At 43.6% G+C, this 17,134-nt stretch overlaps 1 long non-coding RNA gene across 2 annotated transcripts in view; it reads right to left on the reverse strand.

Moving 5' to 3' along the window:
- LOC102151464 overlaps positions 1-17,134 on the reverse strand; it is a 32,112-nt gene that overhangs the window by 12,655 nt on the left and 2,323 nt on the right. Inside the window, exon 1 of one of the 2 annotated variants that reach the window (XR_005372915.1) lies at positions 1,297-1,503. The exons of the other annotated variant lie outside the window; for it this stretch is intronic. This is a non-coding gene — a long non-coding RNA (uncharacterized LOC102151464). Of the gene's footprint in view, positions 1-1,296; positions 1,504-17,134 lie in introns of those variants that run through there. 2 annotated transcript variants of the gene reach the window in all.

Raw genomic sequence — 17,134 nt, forward strand, 5'->3', positions numbered from 1 at the left:
GAATGCTGAAGTGTTTTCCAAAATGGTTATACTAATCTACATTCCCACCAGCGGCAATGAGGTTTCTGGTTCTCCACATGCTCTTCATCAACACTTGGTATTAACAGATTTTTCAAATCTTGCCAATCTGATATGCATGTGTAGTATTTAATTATAGTTTTAACGCCTAGGTTTTTAAAGCTTTAAATACATTGACTCCTACTTCATACGTTCATCTCAATCTTACGACTTTTGCTCAACATTGCATTTATGGGATTCATCTGTTGTTGTTGCATAAGGAACCTCAACGTATTTCCCTCATTAATGAGGTTGATTGTATTTCCATGTTTTTGAGTCATGCTCAATCCTCTTGTTCAAGCCTTTTGCTTGTTTGTCCATGGGGCTGGCAGTCTTTTTTCTTATTGATTTGTAGATTTTTTCCCAATTCTAGATCCTGGTTCTCTGGTGTGGTGTTCCATGTTGCAGATACCTTCTTTCACTCTCTTGTGTGTCTCTTTAATCCTTACAAGGTGAAGGTAAAGATATTATGGCATCTATTTCATAGTTGAGGAGACACAACAGAGCCTTCGAGAAGGTCACTGACTTGTTCGGGGTCACCTTGCTAATTAGCCTCACAGCTAGGAAAGCAAGCCTGGATCTGCCCGCTGGCCACACGCAGGCCAGGCCCATCAGTCCCTTCCAGTGCTCTGAGGTCCTCGCGCCACTTCTGCTCCAGCTCCCTCTTCCTGCCTCACGACTTCCACTTTCTGCCCTCTCCTTGTGTGGCCTTCCCAATCCCTAATTCCAGATGTTCTCACTCGCTTGGGTCCTTCAGACTCCCCAGAGGAGGTCGTCAGCTCCATTTGACACCGCCCCGTCACACGGGCTTCACGCCAGACCACATCACGGCCGTGGCTCTGGCACTCTCCCAGGCCAACTGGCCGTGGCCAACATGGCGGAATCACAGGGTCAGCCCGCCTCAGGGGGAGCCGCGGCCGGAAGAGCAACTCAGCAGACAGACTGCTCCTCAAAGCAGCTTTCTCCTCTGGATTTTCACCTTTCAGGCTAATCCTTGCCTGTTCCTTCGACATTATCCTAACGATAACTCTCAAGCAGCCTGTCCAACTGGCCGGGGAGTCTTCCAGGATGCCACACTCCCCACCTGAGGCAACGCGAGCCTCAATTCCCATCACTTCCTATCAAATCCTATCCGGTCTAAGTCACTAGTAAGTCTGCCCACTCTTTCCAGGGTAGACCCACTCGGGCCTCCACCCCAACCCCAGTTCCATCCCAGGGCAGCCCTCCACCATCTCCTACCTGGAAGCCAAAGAGCTACCTCATGTTCTCTTCACTTGCACTCTCTGTTCACTTCCTAATCTGTTCTCCACACAGCAGCCAGAGGGATCTATGCAAAATGCCAGTCCAGTCATGTCAGATTGTTCAAGACTTTCCATTGGCTTCTGTTTCTCTTGGCATAAGGACCAAAACCCATAAGCTGAACCTCAAGGCCCTGCAAGGTTTGGCTCTTGCTTCCTCTTCACTCTTTCCCTTGCTCCCTGCTCTTTGCTCCCCTGGGAACCCCTCCAGTCCTATTGACGGGCCAGGCACACCCTCCCCACAGGGCCTTTGCACTTGCACTTTGTCACCTTTCACCACACCCCACCTGGTCAATTTCAGGCCCCAGCGGTTGTGACCTGCACATCCCTGCATACCGTTATCTCAGTTGTAGGCCAGACATGGTTGGTGCAAACAAGATAGCATTGTCTTCAGCCTGTCAGACAGGCAAAGATTATGATTATTGATAAAATCCTGTGTTGGGGCTGCAAGAAAACATGCACTCTGATTTGCACTCCCATTCACGGTCCATTTGAATGGTAGGAAATATGGCAACAACTGTCATTTAAATGTTTCAGACCTTTGACCAGGCATTTTCACCTCCGCAAATGTATCCTTTAGAAAGAAATACTCTTGCCAGTTGATGCAAAAGGTTATGCAGAACAAGTTCTGTGGTAACATTGTTCATAACAGTGAAAAGTGGAAATGGGTCACATATCAAAAAGACACTAAACTGTGGTACATTCATGAAATAGAGTATTACTTGGCCATTTAAAAGCACTGGGTAGATCCCTTTGTATTCATGTGGAGGGATATCAGGAGGTCTATCAAGGTGAAAAAAAAATTAAAAAGAGTATGATTCCATTTTCATATTTTTAAAATATGTGTGTGACAACTGTATTTTTAAATTTAAATTCAATTTAATTAACGTATAGTGTATTATTAGTTTCGGAGGCTAAAATTAACAAGTCAGGAAACAACAGGTGTTGGTGAGGATGCAGAGAAAGGGGACCCCTCTTACACCGTTGGTGGGAATGCAAACTGGTGCAGCCGCTCTGACAGCTGTATTTTTAAAATTTGGAGAAATGCACGAATCTATTGACAGTGGCTGTCTCTGGTAAAAGAGGATGAGTTAACAGGAGGATGAGTTAATTTTTCCTTCCCTTTCCTTTCCTTTCCTTCCCCTTTCAGTGATGTTTGATTTTGCTATTTTATTACCACAGTTTATAATCTGAAAAAAATTGAATACGGAGAAAAAAAAGATAACAGTTACATAATTAGATCTACTGTGTCTCTCTTCTCCCTAGAATGCGAGCACTCTGAGGTCAGCAAATGCTTTCACCCCATTCGATGTTGTTTCCACACAGCCTAGCCAGGAACACAGGTGTTCACCAAACATTCATCCACTGAATGAGTAAATGAATGAATGAACGAACTGATTCTGTGGCCCCGTAAAATGTGGCACCCAGTCAACACTCCAGAAACAGACCGATGGCTGCCTCCCCTCTCGAGCTGTACTCCATGCTGTAGAAAGTCGTAGAAGTCTCTCCCCCTTTTCTAGCTGGCCTATCAAGTTGTTTGTGGATATTGAGATTTAGGGCCTTCACACCAGTACTGATTTAGGCAAATAATTTTATATTTTTGTACCTGTCAAATTTTATCTTTAGAGTTTTGTTCACATCTGTCAAGGTATTTTAAAGCCCAAACCCTGACATCTAACGAAATATAAGTCCTACTAGCTTTATGTGACCTACGCTTGATTTAGATGACTTACATGTTTACTTCTAATTTAGTTATAAACAAAGAAAATTACAAGGACAGAGCCCCCAACAGAACCTGGCAGCCCTCTGTGAGAGGTGGCTCTCCACGTTGACTTGGAAGAGCCTGGTCTTTCTGTGCACAATTAAGCCCAAGCACATTGAACTCATTCTGACCTCAGGGCCATTGCACTTGCAACTCTTTCCACTTGGAAAGCTTTGTCCGGATGGTAACTCCTTCTGGATATTCAGGGCTCGGCTCTAAGGTTATCTCATCAGAAAGGTCCTCCTACTGCCCAATCTAAAATACCTCCCCCCACCAACTCCGCATTACCTTGTTTTGTTTTCTTTAAAGCACTTAGCAATAGCGAAAGTGACCTGGATCATATTTCTTATTTACCTCTTTATAACCTGCTCTCTCCCTCTACCCTCAAGTCAGTGGGGACATTGTCAGCCTTATTTGGCTCTATCTCCTGTACCTGGGACACGGTACTTACTTAATAAATATTTGCCAAGAGGATGAATAAACAGACTTGGGTCAGATAGACACCTGTGACTCCACTTGCCTGAAAACTGTTCTCTAGACCCTTGTCCTCATTTTATCTGTGAGGATGTTTTATTAGTTTCCTGGGGCTGCTGTAACAAATTACCAATTACCCCAACAAGTTGGGGGGGGGGGGCTTTAAAATACCACAATGTATTCTCTCATAATTCCAGAGGCCAGAAGTCCAAAATTAAGATGTTAAAAAGGCAGTGCTTCCTCTGGGGGCTCTCGGAGACAATCTGTTGCTTGCCTCTTCTAGCTTCGGGTGGCTGTTGGTGTTCCCTGGCTTGGGGCTGCATCACCCCGATCTTCAAGGCCCAATCTCTATCTGCTCCATCTTTACATCCCTTTCTCCCCTTTTGGTGTCCTTGTAAAATCGCCCTCTTAAAAGAAGACAGGTGATGGCATTTCGGGCCCACTGGATAATCCAGGATAATCTCTCTAACTCAAGATGCTTAACTCAATCACATCTGTAAGACTTGACCACTCACTACGGTAGGCAGTACATTCTACATTCGTAGGTTTCAGGGATTAGCACCCAGTATCTTTGGGGGCCACCATTCAGCCCCCTGCAGATGTCATTAGCAACTCTGAGAAATGCCTTTGCAAAATGGGGACTCATCACGTGTCTGGGATTTCTCTCTCCTGCTCCTCTGGTAGCGCCTGCCACAGAGGAAAGCTCAGGAAATGTTTCCTGAATTAATAAGTGCATAGATATTGTTCTGCTCTACCACTCTCCACCCCAGCCCTCAAAGGGAGAAGAAAAAAGAAAAACGGGCCTATAGTTCCTTTAGTATAGCTGGTTTCCCCAATGCACAGATTCTCGAGAAGCCAGAATGGGTTTGGAAACTGTGGCATCTTTTCATAAGTGAGCTCCATCTGACATGCTGCCAATACCCACCGGGAAGGATATATGATTAGTGAATGGGTAACAAGACTAAAATTATTTACAAATGAGCCTTGCCCACTAAAGAGGGTTTGGGCTGTGCTCACATTTGGTTTCTCTCCCTCTCCAGCACTCTGAGGAGGGTTGTGTTACAGCCAAATTAGTTCTTCGGCTTTTGTGATACTAGATAAGAGAATAGGGAGAGACCAAAGGGCACTAATGAGGCATCAGGAAAATTAGTGTGCCTTTCCCAAATGGAGGGGACCCCTGATGTACCTTACATAAAAGTATAGCCTCTGGGGAAGGCTGCTCAAATCCATTCTAGGGTCATTCCATAGTAAAAACTATTTTCAGATCCCTAGTCTGGCTCCCAGAGTGGCACCATAAACCTGATTTCCCTGCTGATAGAGCAAGTTACTCTACACTTATTGCACATATTATGCATTAATAATTCCTTGGCAAAGCTAGAGAGCAAAGGCCTGCTGATGTAGGACCTTGGTCTGCATCCCCAGGCTCCCACCATGACTCTTGAGGTATTCTTGAGGGTTATCTTGAGAAGCTGTCAGTTGGTGGGGTTCAGTATCCTGAGACTGCCTCTGGGCCCCAGGCGTCCCCACTGCTAAGCAGCAGAGGAAAAGCTCTGACAGTTGAGGATGGAGGTGGGTCACCGTATCTTATCATCAGGATGGTGGTGATCATTGGTCTTACACTCAACCCCTCGAACCCCTTGAGCACCCCCCTCCATCACCCTGCAGGAAGGACTTGGGGTGAAAGGGGAGTGGGCTTGAGGATGACCAAGTGGATTTCCATGAGGTCTGTAAGTGGAAGAGGAGATTCTTCTCTCCCTGCTCCCTAGAATAAACACCGAGAGGGCCAAACAGGCCCGGGAGAGGGCCAAGGAGCAAGCAGGATGCACAGGTCTAACTTGAAAGATGAAGAAGGGATTGAGGCACACATGTGGTTCAGCCCAGCATGCCAGCAGAGAAGCCCAGATACAAGCTCACCCACAACTGTCCCACCTAGAACAAGATGTGCATTTGCCTCTAGTGCCCTCCTCATCAGAGTGGTAGTGCTGCCACGAAGCACAGGGACATCCATTCCATGGAAAGCTGCTTGCTTCAGGGGAGCTATGACACGCCATGGCATTTCTTGCTCTGTGTAGTAATTAGGACCTGGGGTTGATGGCACAGTTTTCCTGAGAACACATCAGGGCAATTATAAAGCCTATCAATGGGGCAGTGATGATTCACTGTGCAAAGAATCTAAACAAACTAGTCCTTTCTAATTCCCATTATGGCTTTTCATGAAGGGAGGCACACATGTCCTGTGGTTGAGGAAAAGAATGCATATCACCAGTTCTTACTTGCAGTAACTTATCTGTGAGTTTGTGAAAGGGTTGAACCCCTTCTGGGAAATAGCCTGAACTGGAGAAATGGAAACAAAATTGTATCTCATCTAATACAATGCCCGCACTGGTGAGTTTGAAACAAGGAGCTCAAGGGGTTTGAGAGAGCACCAGAACAGATTATAAAAATTTCATGGGTTAATTCTGTTGAAAACTTGGTCCTTTAGGGACGCCTGGGTGGCTCGTGGTTGAGCATCTGCCTTCAGCTCAGGGTGTGATCCCGGAGTCCTGAGATCAAGTCCGGCATCAGGTGCCCCTCTGCCTGTGTCTCTGCCTCTCTCTGTGTGTCTCTCATGAATGAATAAATAAATAAACTCTTCTAAAAAAAAGAAAAGAAAGAAAACTTGGTCCCTTAAAAAAAGGACAGTCTTTCCTTCACAAAGGAAAAGACTGATAGGTCTAACTATAAAAAGAAAAGATTTCTGAATCTACACACACATGCATACGCACACACAAATCCACCAGAAATAAAATCAAAAGACAAATAGTACATCAGGAAAAGATCTTGCAATTTCTAACACAAAGGTTTACTTTATTTAACATATAAAGAGCCTTCATAATTAAATAAGAGGAAGGTGAACACTTTAATAGAAAAATGAGTAACTTACTAATAAAAGAAGTAAGAATCATCAATGATCAGAGATGCCATGGAAATAAATAGATGAAATTCTTTCCTGTCAGGCTGAAAGATGAAAAAGATCAAAGGCACAGGTGAGGCAGGGATTGAGAATTTTCACACATGCTGGCCAAATTTAAGAAATTAAAAATTTTTTTTAAAGATTTTATTTATTATTTATTCATGAAAGACACTGAGAGAGAGAGAGAGCAGAGAGCAGAGACACAGGCAGAGGGAGAAGCAGGCTCCATGCAGGGAGCCTGATGTGGGACTTGATCCCGGGACTCCGGGATCACGCCCTGGGCCAAAGGCAGGGGCTAAACCACTGAGCTACCCAGGGATCCCAAGAAATTAAAATTTTTAAATGCATATCCATTTCATTTATAAGAAAGCATCCCAAATAACCATGAATGTGAGAAAAGATTTAGCTATAGAAGACATTTATTATAACAATCATATATATTATTAATACTAATAATATATATTATTAACATTAAATATATATATATGTGAAACAACCTAAATGCCCTGAATTGAGGATTTAAATACATTATAGTTTAAGAATAGCCATCTACTAGGATACAATGCAGTCTTTAAAAGTGATTATTTGAAAGGGGTGCCTGGGTGGTTCATTCAGTGAAGCATCCAACTCTTGGTTTCAGCTCAGGTAGTGATCTCATGGTTGTGAAATCGAGCCCCACATTGGGCTCCACTCTCAGCGTGGAATCTGCTTGAGATTCTCTCTTCCTCTCCCTCAGCCCCTCCCACTTGACCTCTCTCTAATATAAATACACACATCCTTTTAAAAAAGTAATTACTTAAAAAGGATGTAAATATACATATCTTTTTAAAAAAGTGATTATTTAAAAAGAATGATTTCAACTATTTATGTTGACTACAGTATTATATAGTTCTAAATATATAATTTCATGTAGTATCCATATCTACATAGGTATATTATGGAATGCTACTCTGAGTAAAGTCATTTAGTTTGGGGAGTGGGACCTAAAATATATATAAATATATGACAGATAAATAGATAGGTCTAGATATAGTTATGTAGACAGATAACAAAATATTAACAGGTAGTTCTATGTCTGTGGTAACTCATTTAGGCTGCTTATTTTTCTTCCGAATGTTTAGTAAAAATTGCTTTATATGCAAGGGGAAAAGATACAACCATTTCAAAAAGACAGAACGCGCATGTGGGCAAATATCCTTGAGGTAGAAGCATCCGTTTTGGCCACTGAGGATTCACAGAGTAAGCAAAAGAAGTCCACACTAAATCACTTGGAATTAAGGTAGCCATATAATTTATCACCAAAACCAGGACACTTTTGAGACCGAAAGGACAAGCTATTAATAATTTTGTATAATCCGGGACTCCCCAGGCAAACTCAGCCATGTGGTCATCCTACCTAGGATGAAAAATCTGTTTAATTGCCTTTGCAAACAGCCCAGGGTTGGAGTATCAGAGTAAACCACAAACACACACCTCCCTTTGATCCGTACAGTCGGGTGCAATTTCTAGACACACCGGCCAGATGGCTAAAGGATCTTGGGAAGTTCAAGTTTGTCACCTGATGAGTTCCTATCAACAGAGCCCTAATTTTACAGCTTCGTTCTTAGTAAAAAGTATTTCTCAAAAAAAAAAAAAAAGTATTTCTCAAAGAAATATGCCACTTGCCTAAGAACACACAGTATTATGCTCCTGTTCTCTCTCGCTGTAGATTTTCATCTTGGAGACATTGTGTAACACTTTCAAACCTTTCCTGATTCCAAATCCCCTCGTGACTCGCCTATTTTCCACTAAGGGCTTTGTTGGAGGGAATTATTGTCTACGTGGCCCAAGGCTCTCACTTAAGAAGGCCACTGTCCCCCATGCAAGGTGGGGCCACGGGCCAGTCTCGGCCTCCCCCTCCCTCACCGCCTTTCTCCCGCAGCCCCCACTTTTCTGCCCCAGCAGCAGGCAGCAGCCCTGGCCTGCATTTGTCTCCCACACGTCGCAACAGCACCTTCTCAGGGGCTCTCTGATCCCTGGCTGCACACTTGTCTCCCTGACTGTCTGCTTCTGGCAAAAGCAACTACTGAGTCCATGTCCCTGGCACGGGGCCAGATGAAGCCAGTCCATCAACCACTCTTGTGCCAATTAGAAAATGAGGTTTGCAAATCCTTTATGTAGCCCACCTCCCTTGCAAACTTGAGTATCTATTGGGCATTAGAAGAGACTTTTCTTGTTGTTGTTTAGCCAGAGTCTGTGAATGCCAAGGTATTTGCGTAGGTGGAAAAATGAAAGCCTTCTCAACTGAAGCAGTCAGGGGCATGAAGTGGCACACACTAAAGATTCAGAACAAAGTTAGAACAAAGCAATTCTGTTCGAAAGTAATGTCTGTATTTTTTGTTTGTTTGTTTGTTTTAGTGTCTGTATGTTAGAGATGGTTACACAGCTACACAGGACGAGAGCTCAGGTGGGCTCTGTTCGCACACGGGATCCTGTCACTCTCACAATATTCTCCCTGGATTTGATGCTCCCCGCATGGGGCCCACTTGGAGCTCATCAGCTGATCAATGCTCCAACGTTTGCCCTCACCCCCCTAAGAGTCCGGCACCTGCCATTCCTTAGCATTGATTACACACTAGGCCACACGCGTTGCTAAATCAATCATGGGTCAATCCATAATTGAAACGACTCTCTTTGCACCTCCTGCTGCCAAATTTATAAACTGATATACATGTCAATGTCTCCTCCTCCAAGCCAAGCTTAGGATGACTTAAACCATAACAGAAGTATGAACAACCAAATTTAGATACCAAGATTGTTCTATTTATTCCATCACACAAGGCAGACTATTTCCCAACACAGCTCCCATCTTAACTGCTCACATATACAAAGGGTCATCAATAACCCCCTTCCTTCCTGCTAGTCCATCTAGCACTTTCATGAGCATCAGGAGAGGCATACTTCCTTGAAGAAACTTTACTTCTGTTAGAAAATAGCTTCATGGTCCTGATTTTGTTAGAATAAGCCACTTTTGTGCCATCTGCCTAGAAAATTATCACAATAAATCTACGATGTCTGTCCTGTGAATGAATGGTGCTCCCTTAAAAGTGGCACAATTGTGCAGTACACAACCTATGCAATGACCATGGCCAGGTGTTTGCTAACTGTGGAATATACAAAACCAGAGGAAGGGCGCCATGCTTTGTTTCCACTCTGTGCCTCACTTTTATTATCTAGAAGCTGGGAACAATAACAGCTATCTAGCATGGGCATCCTAATAGAGTAAGCAAGAGAAAGAGGCAACCATATTACTTGATTATTGCATAAGAACTATATCCATTTTCTTTGCTTCTACAAATTCATTCAATTACATAATTTGGCTTTCATACATTGAAAGGGAAAAGACTTTGGGTTTAACTCATAGTGATGGATGATCACTCTTACTGGCTTTCTGTGCGAGGAAAGAAGCCCTGTCATGGCAAAGAAGTTGCTGAGGGTTAGGTGGTCACTCTCTGGAAATGAAAAAGAAAGCAAGAAAACTGGAAATTAGTTGTCCTACGTCAGGGTTTCGGGATCCTATCACTATCATTTTGGGGTGGATAAATCTTCCTGTGCTTCTGATGGCGGTGGGATATCCACCAGCATCCCTGGCCTCTACCTCCTAGATGTACACACCACCCCCAGTCAGGACAACCAGAAATGTCTCCAGCTGTTGCCAAATATCCCTGGAGTGAGGAGGGGAGGCAGAAAAATCATCCCTGGTGGAGAAACACTGGCCCACATTGGAGTTTAAATGTATAGCCTTAGTATCATTCTTGGGAAGTAGTAAATCTGTGAATAAGCTGGCCTCCAAACAATAGAGACCTGTGCCTTACTCTAAGTTCTGCAGCAATTATCTTAATGAACCTAAAGATATCAGGCTCCTATTTCCTGTCATACAAATATAACCCAAATTCTGGCCTCTCATTTTCCGGATTTCCTCCTTTTGAGAGTGTCGGGCTGGTGCTGGAAGAAAGGTGTTAGGGACTGCTGGGGGCTGCTCCCCACTCTCTCTGTGCCTGGCCACCTCCTGGGGTCTGAGGACTGCCATCTTCTCTTGAATAGTGGTGCTGCTACCACACAGCACTGGCAGGAAGTAAAACTAGCAACTTGCAACCTTACACCTACGGCTCTCATGTAGGTGTAAGCCCCTAACTCAACTTCCTACAACACCGCTACCTAAGACCAGGCCATTTAAAACCTTGAGGGAAGCAAAAGAAAAGACAACATAGAAAACCTTATGACTGGTCACTGGGTTTTGAAGGATTCCAGACTCACAGCTAGGTCATCCCAGAAGGGTTGCCCTACTGGACACTACCTGGCCCAGCTCCTGGCCCATAAGAGGCTCTCACCCGCCTGCTCCCCACACCAGGGAAGCTCAGCCCTCATCCCAGGTCCACTTCCCACCTCTCTTCTGGTCTCCTGTGCCCATGACTCCTTCTTCTCACCCTGGGATGACCGACAGATGGGAATATCCCCACAGTCTCAACCACTAACCACAGGGGTTGGTCTTTCAGAGACTTGGAAGAACAATCTCTCAACAACTCATCTTCCTAAGTCTGAGATATTTGATCTGGAAAATCACCCTGGGGGAGGCTTTCACCAAGAGTCCAAGCTGGCTGTAGCCATTGGGCCCAATCTTCATGGTACCTATGAAGTAGGCGTTAGGTCAGGTTTCCAGTCACATCATGAGATGTCCTCATGACAAGTGCTGAACAAATGTTGAACCTATAACACACTTCTCAGGAATAAAAAATACTTTTCAAGAGATAAGAATGCTGTGGTCTGAATGATTATCCACCCACAAATCCATATGTTGAAATCCTACTCCCGAAGATAATGATCTCAGGTTGTAAGGCCTTAGGGGCCTGGGGGAGGAAGATTGGATCTTGACAGTGTAACCCTTATCAAAGAGACATTAGGGAGCTAGCTCGCCTTTTCCACCACGTGGGGACCTGGTAAAAAGGGGCCATCTACAAACCAAGAAACCCTCACTGAACACTGCATTTTGGCGTCTAGCCTCCAGAACTGTGAGAAACACATTTCTGTTGTTTACAAGCCCCCGAGTCTATAGTTAATTTGTTACAGCAACCCAAACAGACCAAGACAGAGTATTCTCAATCCACTGTGGAAAAGAAACATTTTCCCCCCAACACATAGCAAAATATATCATAAAACAAGAGCGATTCAAACTCTGAAATTGGGCTGGAAAAGACAAACCAAGCCATGGAACAGAAAAGAGAGCTCAGCAACAGACCCATGTATTTGGGAAGTGAGTATATGACTTATTTCTACAGAAAGGCTAAACTATTCAATACATGCCCCCCAGGAAAAACTGGTAACTGTTTGGAAGATCCAAAATTAAATTTTAAACCTCACATCATTAACCAAAAATATCTCAGAGCTAAATGTAAAAACAAAAACCTATAAAGCATAAAGAAAAAAATACAAGAAAATATTTTGTGCCCTTGGGGGAAGAGAAAGTCTTCTTAGGCAAGGTACAAAATGCAAAAGGCCTCAAGGAAAAATCTAATACATCAGACTACAACCAAAAGAAAAAGTGTATAGACAAGATGCCACACATGAGGTTAAAAGAAGACAAGCATCAGGCTAGAAAATTACATTATTTCCAAACAGACAAAAGCTCTCAATCTAGAATGTACAAAGAATTCCTAGGAATCAATAAAAAGATCTGAAAATGTCAATAACAAATCATCAAAAGGTACTGACAGCAATGTACAGAGTGAAAATACAATAGACATAGAAGAACAAATGCTCAAAAATATACCCGAAATGAGAGAAGCACAAATTAAACAAGATGTGTTTTTTCCCTAATATTATGCAAAATTCAAATGTTTGAAAATGTTGGGTAGGAATCAGGGCGTGAGGCAATGGGCCCATTCCTACATAGTTCATGGGAGCATGAATCAGTCAGCTCCTTCAGAAGACAATTTGGCAGAACTATGAAAATTTAAAATGCACATACCCAGCACTTCTACTTTTAGGTAGAAATACTCCCTCGTGTGCCCAGGAAGCAGATCTAAAAATAAAGATGTTGACCACTCTGGTTTTTGTAAAAGCAGAAACCTCAATGTCTATCACTAGGACAACAGACAGACTCCAGAATGTTTTATGGAATAGTATGCAGCAGTTTAAAGGAACGAGGTGTTTCCGTATACAAAGGCATGCAATCGCCTGTGTGAAAAAGGAAAATTGCAGAAAAATATCCACAAAACTATCTGCTGCACCTGTCAATCTTGTCTATGCTCACGCTAAGCTTCTTTGTCAACCACGGATGAAATATGTCTCTCTACAAAATGATGCTGTTCATGTTTAAGAGAAAATAAGAACACACATGCAGCAATGTCACCTATCCCTGTAATGATAAATATATACAGTAGGTATACATGTAGAAAATTGTTTGAAAAGGCGCCTTCAGATTTGGGGGTATGGGACTGATCTGGGGGCAGGGGAATGTCCACATATAAAGGAAATACAGGGATTTTTCCCCATATTACTACTGCTTTACTATCTCATGGGAACGCATTCACATGTAACTTGTAGGATACAGTATTAAGCTTGTTTTAATAAAAGACAATACACTTATTTTGGAGGGATGAAGTAACTTGCAGAGACCCCACTCTGCTTACTATTTTTTTTTTAATTTTTATTTATTTATGACAGTTACAGAGAGAGAGAGAGGCAGAGACACAGGCAGAGGGAGAAGCAGGCTCCATGCACCGGGAGCCCGATGTGGGACTCGATCCCGGGTCTCCAGGATCGCGCCCTGGGCCAAAGGCAGGCGCCAAACCGCTGCGCCACCCAGGAGATCTGCTTACTATTAAGACAACTATTTACATTGCTGTGCAAAAGCAGTTTTGCCTCCAAGTACACTTTGGATATATATTTTTTTCTCATTTCAATAGATGTTTATTGAAAACTTTTACTTATTTTTTAAAATATTTTATTTAAATTCAATTTGCCAACATATAACACCCAGTGCTCATCCCATAAGTGCCCTCCTCAGTGCCTATCACCCAGTCACCCCATCCCCCAAACTTTCTACATACCTTTGTTTCCCAGAGTTAGGAGTCTCTCATTTTTTTAAAAGATTTATTTATTTATTTATTTATGATAGACATAGGGAGAGAGAGAGGCAGAGACACAGGCAGAGGGAGAAGCAGGCTCCATGCCGGGAGCCCGATGCAGGACTCGATCCTGGGACTCCAGGATCACGCTCTGGGTCAAAGGCAGGCGCCAAACCGCTGAGCCACCCAGGGATCCCCGAGTCTCTCATGGTTTGTCTCACTCTCTAATTTTTCCCCACTCAGTTTGCTTCCTTCCCTTATAGTCCCTTTCACTATTTCTCATATTCTACATGAGTGAGCCCATATGATAATTGCCTTTCTCTGATTGACTTATTTCACTCAGCATAATACCCTCCAGTTCCACCCACATTGAAGCAAATGGTGGGTATTCATCCTTTCTGATGGCTAATATCCCACTGTATACATAAACCACATCTTCTTCATCCATCCATCTGTCGAAGGACACCGAGGCTCCTTCCACAGTTTGGCTGTTGTGGACATTGCTGCTGTGAACACTGGGGTGCAGGTGTCCTGTCATTTCACTACATCTGTATCTAGTAGTGCAATTGCTGGGTCATAGGGTAGCTCTATTTTTAACTTCTTGAGGAACCTCCACACAGTTTTCCAGAGCAGCTGTACTAGTTTGCATTCCCGCCAACAGTGCAAGAGGGTTCCCCTTTCTCCACATCCTTGCCAACATTTGTTGTTTGCTGTCTTGTTAATTTTAGCCATTCTCACTGGTGTGAGGTGGTATCTCATTGTGGTTTTGATTTGTATTTCCCTGATGGCAAGTGATGCAGAGCATTTTCTCATGTGCTTGTTGGCCACGTGTACACACACTTTGGATTTTGCATAACAGAAAAGTCTCGTAGGGCCTTTGCCGGCACAAAAAGATATGCACCCTGGCCTAAAGTCCATGTCAAATGAAGTGTCAAGGCTGAAGACTTCTGCTAGAAGTCTCCACCAACTGATGCGGGACAACAGCCCCATACAAAGGAACAGGAGCTTTGGTTTCCATTCTAAGTGGAAGGATAATCAGAAGCACGAGCCCTCCCAGCATCAGAGGGTCAGCCTCTTGCTGACTGGCCACTGTTGTCCACACAATGCACTGCAACTATAGTAATAATCATAGCAAACATTTACGGCTGTCCACCATGTGCCAGGCCCTGTGCTGGGGGCTCAATGTCAAGAGTCTTACTTCATCCTCATGATGATCTGAAGAGCAGAGCCTTGGTTCCCATTTAATGGATGAGGAAACTGAGGTCAAGATGGATTAAGAAAGGTTCTCAAGCAAACGACTGAAGAGCAGCTCTCCTTGACACCTGCCAATCTCAAGCCCGGGCTCTAGCCTCCACTCTGCACTGCCTCCCCAGCTCTATGAACTGGTGAATTTGGAGGGGTGGGGGTGGGGCTTTGCTCCAATTAATAAGTCCACATAGAGTCTCAAATTGGTATGTATTTATATTTAGGTGAAGGACCAAGTGATTTCTACAATAATGCTAAAGAGACACTCCTGTCTGACCCCTGAGAAAGGGCAATGGATAGAAAAGGACCTGGTCTTGCCACATTCAGGGAAGTGGGGACCTCCTCAGCCCACAGCATCACGGTGGTTCTGGGGAGCCCCGAGAGAGCAACGAAGTCACAGGTGAGTCTGCCAGGGGCATCAAGGCAGCTGTACCTCAACATCGCACTTTCCCGATTTGGGGCCTTTCTGCCAAAGCCAGAAGGCAAATTGCATGTTTTTGTGGTTCTATTTATTAACAGAGTCCCTGTTTATTTAGACCAGACACGTGGCGAGGGCCTTATATTGAGACCAACAACCCAGAGCCTGGAATTCCTACTCCACTTGCTACTGGGGGTCTTTTATCCCAGTCCCCTTTGATCCAGCAGCATGTGAGGGGCAGGGAAGAGGCAGGCAACCCTGTCTAGCAAGGCGAGGGAGACAGCACACCTGCCCTCCAGATGCGGTGAGCTCTTAGAAAAGGTAACAACGTATGTAGCAAATTTCCCCCAAAATTACAATTCTCAGAGAGAGGGGGTTAGGGAAATAAATTTCAGGAGAAGAGTGGCAGATGGGATAGATGGATTCAATTAAGACAAAGAACATCAAACAATTCCAGGGATGCCTCATTCTAATGGAATGTCATTCTCTCCTCCTCGCCTCCGGGGAGCTCCCAACAACCGTCTAGGTAGGAAGTAGGGTGCACACACAGTGCCTCGACCCCAGCGGGAGCTTAATATCCTCAAATGAGAGAGCTAATATTACCTCTTCTCTTTTCAATAATGAGGTAAAACAGCACATGAATCAGACTAAGTGAATGCAGGCTGCGTATTAGATGCACATCTCTCCAGAACCAGGTGTGATTCAGATTAAGGAGGTATTTTCCATCTCTGTGGACCTGATTTCTTTATTTGGTCTACGAAAAAGAGTCTCCTTTTTAATTAAAACAACCACTGTTATTTTTCTAAGAAAGATAAGAAAACAATAAAAATATTTACACCCTTTTTATCTTCCCAAAAGTTAATCATGAAGGGAAGAAGGTGTTATACCTTTGCTAGGCAGTTTTATCACATAGACGTTATATTAATATGCTTTAAATGACTGTTTGGCAGGTCTGTTTATACCTATTAAGAATGTATAAGATTCTTGTTGCCACTAGCAATCTTTGTAACTCTTTACTACCAAAAGGAATTCAAGTCTGCAATAAATCTGCCATATGTATAGTTGATATGTAAGTCTAGACATGTATATAATACTATATATGCACCACGTTGACCTCAGTTTTCATCAAAAGTCAAGTGTAAAAGTCTAGTAGCGTGATGAGCAATACTTCCTGCCTTCTCTGGCTCCCAGTGGTATAATTTAATTGACAGCCATGTTCTCCAGTTACTAAGTCACAGGTGGGTTAGAGTTTCACAAAGTTGGTGTTATTATCTCTAGAGTCGGTGGAATCACTGCAAAGCCGAGGGTGGAAACCGCAATTATACTCCAGAAGTCTAACTGCAGTAATGTATACGCGTTCTGGTTATCAGTTAAACAGGCAATGAATGGCTCCAACATCTGTCTGTTTTGTAGAGATGCTAACCCACTTTTTGGTTCCAGCCCATACTTTACTATGTTACAAACTCAAATGCTCCCAGCTAGAAGGGAATAATATTTAGGCTGTCCCACCAGCTTCAGGATGCTGTGTAGAAATAATCTCTACTTGAGAGATTTGGCTGGGAGAGTAAACTAATATTAAAATACTGGACTGTTGCCTTGTTTCTCTGAGACTGAGATGCCCTGACTCCTCTGGATGATAAGCTTCCTTTGGTTTCTTAGATTATCGAAAATGGTTCCTGAGAGAGGAGAATTTTCTGGCAGGTCCTAACCTTTGGGCTTGAGTCCCTTGATCACTTTACTCTCTACACACCTCAAGGAGGGCAGGGTTGTAAGGACACCAATGTGATAGCGTTGCTATCAGTAAAGACTTGTTCCCAACAG

This window comes from Canis lupus, chromosome 18, assembly GCF_011100685.1.
Source record: "Canis lupus familiaris isolate Mischka breed German Shepherd chromosome 18, alternate assembly UU_Cfam_GSD_1.0, whole genome shotgun sequence".
NCBI lineage: Eukaryota > Metazoa > Chordata > Mammalia > Carnivora > Canidae > Canis > Canis lupus.